This window comes from Esox lucius, chromosome 3 (genome assembly GCF_011004845.1).
Source record: "Esox lucius isolate fEsoLuc1 chromosome 3, fEsoLuc1.pri, whole genome shotgun sequence".
NCBI lineage: Eukaryota > Metazoa > Chordata > Actinopteri > Esociformes > Esocidae > Esox > Esox lucius.
This window is the reverse complement of record NC_047571.1, coordinates 10,305,513-10,312,613: the sequence shown is the minus strand read 5'-3', so window position 1 is coordinate 10,312,613 and position 7,101 is coordinate 10,305,513. Positions and strand designations below refer to the sequence as shown.

Here is a 7,101-nt window from a genome sequence, read left to right as displayed (position 1 = left end):
CATAAATCCCCATAATCTTTCACTTTTTAAAACACGTTTGATCATTTCAATGCAGATTATGAGTTTTATGATTATGGGGATGGCAAGAGGCTCACCAACCCTTTAATTGGAACTGTCCTGGTCAATCCAATGGAAATGTTGCTAAACACTGGGAGCCCATTCGTGCAAAAGGCGATAGCCTGCTGTTAATCCCGCGTACTAAATGGTAGCCTAACTACAGTTTAGACGTTCTCTTGTCAAACCAATTAATAAACTCGTGAGGATTACACGGTGTTGGTTTCAATGATGTTCCATATTTCCTTATCCACACTAGATGTTTGTTATAGGCAACAGTGAAAGCACGTAACCTAGGGCCTATTTAGTATTGTCTAGTGTGTCTATTTAAGTCGACTAGTAATTCAATATTTTTTCATGAACAATTTTAAATCATTCAATAAGTAAGGTCTGCACATGTATTAAGGCTACAGCAGTATTTAGCAAAAATACGAGCCAAATCGGAATATCCTAAAAGTTAAAAGCACGAAAATCCCTAAATGAGATCAGACTACCAACATCTGCAGATCTGCCTGAATATATTTAGAGGATTTGCACTGGTCAAAACAGTCAGTGTTAATCTGAAAACGTCAACCTTATATGTTTTATTACTGCATCAGTGTACCAGGTCACCCAAAATGAAAACAGCATGGATTATCTTTCACACCTCATGAATAACAATAATGGAATAAATGCTCCAAATTATCACAGGCAACATGCACAGCAGAATGGAGGCTAGACACTTGCAGTAGAAGATTATTTTATATTTACAAAAAATACGTTTCGAAGGGGTTTTGCGCAAACTAACAATCATGGAAGTAGAAAGAAATCTACTGTGTACATGGGGATGACCCGAGTGGCAGGTGCAGCGAGGGAGAGAGGTCGTGAAGTCTGTTTCTAAGAATGATCTCCTTGTGTAATCTTGAGCTCCTTCCAGCACACGAGCAAGGCTTTAGAAAACTGTGTAGCGGTTCTGTGATTAAAGGCCACACGATTCATTTCCAGCCCTGACCTGCACCATAATTGAGCTCTTACGGTGGGTGAGGCAGCGAGACCGCACCATCACTATCACGATCTATCTAGTTATATGATATCCCTTATTTTGGGGGGATCTTTCCGCAACTTAAGTCACATGGACATGTCATTGCACTGTATGCAGCCCATTACGTTTGACCAGATCTCTAAGGACTTTTTGACTAATGTAGTGCGCGAAGGATCTCCAGCAACAAACTTCTGGAGATCAGCAGAACCGGCATCAAGGTTTTTATTTTATGTTACCCACGTTGTAATGTCCTTAACATGGTTAAACGAGAGATTTAGTTTTTGAAATGCCAATTCTTTCATCAGTGAAAATTAATCAGTAAAACATTTAAATTCTATCCAGGAATTTCTTAGTGGTTGCTGCTGTATTAGTACATTTGATATATTGTTGACACTTTCACCAATGTACCTCTCAGTAGTATAAAAGATGTTGTTTGCATGGATAATGTTGACATCCAAATAAATAGGGATTTTTTTCATTTGCTATCAAACAATCAACCTCTTCATGAAGTGGAACTTCATAGATAAGTTGTATGGCCATCAGCAAGTGTATTTTTCTGAAAAGTAAATATTGCCACTGTGTCCTATGGGTTTTAAACTATTTTGGAGTAAAATAAGCAAGGCCCTTGAAATAGGTCTCCTTAAAAATAAGGACAGAACTGAATCCTGTATTTCATATCGTTAACCAAACTGCTGCATTTTAATAAACCCTAATGGTAATATATGAATATGTTATGGGCATTAATATTTAAACAAGACTGAGGTTTTCTTCAACAGAATATTTTGAGTTTTATGTGGCTGACATGCCACTCCCTTTCAGAATCAATTTCAACTAGAGAAAATAGAATATGGACAAATAGGTCACGTCAGTGACAGAGGTGGTTGTAAATCGGTGATGTCCTGAGAGACATCTTGAACAACAATACCAACATGCAAGATTCAATGGAATACAATTGAACCACTGTCAGCAGTCTACACTGCTTTAGAGGAAATATTATGAAAGAATACTTAGTAGAGGTAAGCCTGGTTTTTATTAGCCCATTGCAGCAGAGGCTGAAGCAAAACATAACAAACGTCTGCTGAATAGTTATTCCAGGCCCATAGAAGACCGCTAAACCAAGAGAAGGATAAAGAAATGATGAAATGTGAGTCAACTGGCCCTTTAAACAGTGTCCACATTCAAAAGGGAAACTTGCCATCTCCCTCTCAAGAGATGGTACCCTTGAATTCTTCATATGTCAACTTCAGAAGACGAATTGCAATGGGCTACATCAGCCACATGGCCTCCCAGGATAGATTACCTGAATCTCCAAGCAGGCCACTCTCAGAGTGTAGAGGGTGGCAAGAGCCCCCTTAAATGCACCACAAAGGCCTGACCTTCTAGTTACGGGCATGATCACCCCCTTGGGCCAATAGCATCTGGCAAGATAATGTATTGTTGGCATGTAAACCAATGCCACAAGAAGCAAAAAGATCAGAAGGCTTGTGTACCCTGGAGTTTGACCATCTGTGGCTTATTGGTTGTCGTTAAGGTTTCTAATTTGGGGGTGACTTGGGGATTAGCCAAATGGATGCAGCAAATGTCATTACCCAACCCCCTCTGAGATATTGTGGACATATTTACATATTTATACACCTTAATTGTCTTAGCCTTATTGCCATGACATTGGGAGGGTGAGAGACCAAGGAGACAGGAGCTGTAGGCGTTCTCACAAGCTTGTCCTATTTGTAACATTAGCCCAGCAGTCACACTTAACATGTGTTCATGGAGTAAATTCATAGGTAAAGAGGACATTTACTATGTTCATTGAAAATGACTGGCTTATGGGATTCATAACACCTCAAATACTGTGAAGTATCACACATTAAGAAACTAGCACAGACAGTTCAGGGAAACTTTGCAGCATAAAAAGATATTGCTATGCAAGGAGGTGGAGGCATTTATCTGAGAAAAAATACAACAGAAATGCTCCGAGCCCATATCGAGTTTGAGTTTATTTTACCAATGCCAAGAAGGACAAACAAATTGATATTCTGCACATTTTCAGAACCTATAGAGCCAAGAATATCTTGTTTAGTCTGTATGTCAAGCCAACTGACATCAGAGAATGGGGAATGTCACACAAAACATGAATATTATTCTGCTGTCATAAGTAGTTCATGCTTTGGAAAGGTTCATGCTGTCCAAAACATGAAAAGGCCTAACAGTAAAAATATAAAAATTACAGACAAGATGTGGGTGGATACTTCTCAGCTTTGAGACAAAAGACAAACATATCCCTAGGATTTCAGTGTGCCGCTGTCGACAGCTCACTTCTTCCCATCAACCCTCTAATGTAGGATCTCTGCTTTAATCCCTCATTTGTTCCGGGACAATTGTTCATTTCAAAACCAGCACTGATCCAACACTGCCTATATTGGGTGGTTAAAGTAAGAAGCCTCCTGATTTCTCCTTGTAGCACCCACACAAAATTATTCGGTTAGCTATTAAACCATCTCCCAGAAGCAGCCAGATGTAGTTTTTTATCCGCTGTTGAACTGAAAATTCAGAAAGCTTCATTGAGTCTGATTACAGAAGCACACCCCACTATGCCTGGGAGCTGGGAAACTCAAAATGCATTTTAGCACCTTCAACTGTTGATCCATCAGAGAGTAACAGGGGCTCTTGGCTGACAAGATTTGACTTTTCTGATTTATTGCTTAAAGAGGGAAATGTATTTCCCTTCAGAAACTAGGGACTTCGTAAGTATGAATTCAGTTTGCCGGGAGTCACAACAAATTTGTAACAGACAAATTTGGCTAAAGCATTGGGAGAAGCATTTCTCTTTCATTAGCCAGGCTGTCCCTTCAGGCTTTCAGAGCTCCTCCTCTTCTCCTCCATACCCTAGCCCAACAACTCCCTCTCTCTCTCTTCCCTCTTCTCAACTATTTCTCCTTCCCTCCACATTGAATTATCACCCCCCCCCTCCCAGTTCTCTTCACTGAGCTCAGCTCAGCCAATCACAGGCTGGGAGGCGTGGCTACAAGCATCCGTCCTACAGAGCTTGTTGAAAAGAAAGAGATGCTTTCCCGAAAGACTCCGAGCAGCAGTACTCCTCAGTTCAGGGCTCAACCGACGTGCTGGTCTTGACAGTGAGTGATGACTGTAACAGGGACAGCTGAGGCTTAGCTGTGTGGCTCCCAGAAAAAGGTGCAAATTGGACGTCACTGCTCTGGTAGCAGGTGCAGGCTCTTTACTGCATAAGGGACAGTTACCTAACAGGAAGAAAATAGGGATATTTTGTGTGGATTTTATTCCTCCTTTTCTGAGTACTCAACGATCTCTTATCTTCAAGACCTGACAATATATTTTCTTCAAGACCTGAAGGCATGGGGGACACTGGCACATTTGACTTCCATCTCGTCATTGCATATTACTAAAACCACTTTAACATTTATGCTTAGTTTTTAATGAAGTATTTCTTTGCTTCTGAAAAAAGAACCTGTCTCCAAGCTGAATTTACACACTAGTTCTGTGCACTTGACGGTTTCATTAGGGACCGCCTTTGGACTCCAACTTGCCACCACCATTGACTGACTTGGCTACAAGGGAGAAGGGACTATGGCTGGATTATCCTGTAAAACGCGTCTCTGTAACTTGCTCGTGGGTAACTGCAAGTGAAACAGACTGGAGGCTTCTGGCTGCATTCCACCAGTTTGGCTGAAGACTGTAAACGTCCTGACAACCTTCACTTGCTGGTAGGACACGCGCACAACGAGAGAAACAGCACGACCACCCTTTACACTCTGGGTGAGATATGTTATTGCCTGCCTCGCTGCTATAACAATTAGCACTCTGCATTAGTGTCTGTGCGTTGGCATTAACGCTGGCACAGTGACTTGGCTTGTGTTGCTGTGTTTTCTTTATAATGCTGGGCTAAGTTAATAGCCAGATCATGTTTTCATACAGTGGTTTTGCATTCGTTCACTCTTTTTTTCTTTTTTTTCAGACATTCGCATAGTTTACACTAAAATGATCTTCTTACATGATTACTGTTTTTATGTGATGTCGTGATGAATATTCCTTTGTGTTATTTGTGTCCTGATATTCAGTTAAAAAATACAAAAAAGATGGTGGGGTGTCCCCTGTAGGCTGGCACATAAACATGTTAAATGTGCATAGAGCAACTGTATTCAGAAATGTGATCTATGAATGATCTGTCACACATGCTCCTCAGGGAAAATGCACTTAGTTTTGTCAGCACATCCAGCTAGACATATTAAGTCCTGAGCTCGCCCTGCCTGAGCCTTAGGGGACATTGGTGCTAGAGCCTGATCCAAGAGATCCTTGCATCATCACTGGAGCTGCCCTGAAAACTTTAGAAACTGGATAATGCTTTAACACCTTTTGGCCAAGTGTGGCCTAAGGCAGCCCTGTGGTCCGGGTTGGAATCTGGGCCACTGCTATTTCAGCAAAACTCACCATCCAATTCTGGCCAAGTGAAACAATTTGAGACAGTCATTAAAGAAAAGAAATAGCCCCTTGAAAAAGAAGATAGAGAGATGGTTAAAAAAAATTGCCCCTTCGCCTTTGTTGTTCCCTCCGTGGCCTTGCGCCCTCCCTGCGCGAAGCTGGGATAACGGCCTGGGCGTAGTGGACACAAAGGAAGCCAATGCATGGAATTGGCCTAGTGTTGGTGCTTGTCAAAGGCCACAGGCAGCACTGCCAAGAGTAACAAAGACCTGGGCGCTAGTATGAGGAGTGAGGCTATTGTTTCACTTAGAGTATGTTCATGAATCCCCTTTAACACTGATTGTGACAAACCAGAAGCATGCTGACATTTCAATCGGAGGGGGTTTTTAATGCCATTTTTCACCAAATATAAAGCAGCTTTCTTTTTATCTAATCCGTTGAGGAAAATGTGTAAGCTGCTACAGTGTATTTTAAGACTAAGCTTTTGGTTCTGGGCGATTCATTTTTTAGCATTGGATTCCTGGTGTGTGATTGTTATGTAAACAGTGATGAAATGAGTCTGACTTTGACTTTTTTATACAAAGGGACGCGAGATTGACGTTCCTGTGGACATTCATCGAGTGTTATCAAAATCACCACATTTACTAAAATAAGAGTCCTTATTTTATTTTCTACAGTGTGTGTCTGAGGGAGCTGTGTTTCTCGTTCTTCCGTACCTCCACCCTATTTCAGTGGTTTTTCAAATGCAAGTGCTCACTATAGTAACAACTAGTGTGTTTCATTATTATTGTTTTCATTCTTTTTTTATTCCCTATGGAGAGAGTGACGTTCAGTTCCTCCCGGGCTTCGTTCTACCAACAGTTGGGAAGGGAGAGGCAGTCCTGCCAGTTGTACTGCCTATTCTCACCTACAGAGGGAGCTTAGTACAACACTTCATTTAGCTGATCTGCTGCCAGCACAAAGCTATTCTTGTGCTTCCTTTTTTTTTTTAAACATATGTAGTCTAAAGCATGTTTGATGCCTGGCTGAACACTTTTAAGAAATGTGGGCCTTTAGAGCAGGATGTGTGCACGTTTAAAAGTAAAATCATTGATCTTATTATTGAGCAGTATCACAGGAGAGATTCATTTGACTTGACATCCAAACCATTCATTGATTTTCACTGGTACTGTCAGGGGAGACTTAATCCCTCTAAGCTGTACAGGTTATGCCGTGGAAAATGTACAAATTGTACTATCTTGACCCAGTTTATTGAGTTTGTACTTCCAGGACTCTTTTGGTGCACTATGAGCTGGCATGCATGTTTTAAATGCATTTCCAAGAGTGCTCCAAAATGTACACTAGGAATGAAATATTGATCAAAAGCCAATGGACCTGCAGCCAAATACAAGTGGATTTGCATCTGAACTTACAGTAATCAGAACGAAAGGTGCCGATGGTGTAGGTCTTGGTTTCTGGCTAAAGGCTGCTGGGGTTTTATGGGCCCTTATTACAAGCATTGCACTTATACACATCTAATGCAAAACCACTTGCCCAATCATGGTCTTAGACGGCCCAAACACTGCAGCTGTTTG

General features: G+C 41.3%; 1 protein-coding gene across 3 annotated transcripts in view; it reads left to right on the top strand.

Moving 5' to 3' along the window:
- The first annotated feature begins 4,151 nt into the window (after positions 1-4,151).
- Positions 4,152-7,101, top strand: part of brinp2 (bone morphogenetic protein/retinoic acid inducible neural-specific 2) — a 118,367-nt gene continuing 115,417 nt past the window's right edge. For 2 of the 3 annotated variants that reach the window (XM_013140489.4, XM_013140483.4), the window contains exon 1: positions 4,152-4,864. The gene's annotated coding sequence lies outside the window, so the exon portion shown is untranslated. The remainder of the gene's footprint in view (positions 4,865-7,101) is intronic. The other variant, XM_013140487.4, reaches the window with a different exon arrangement.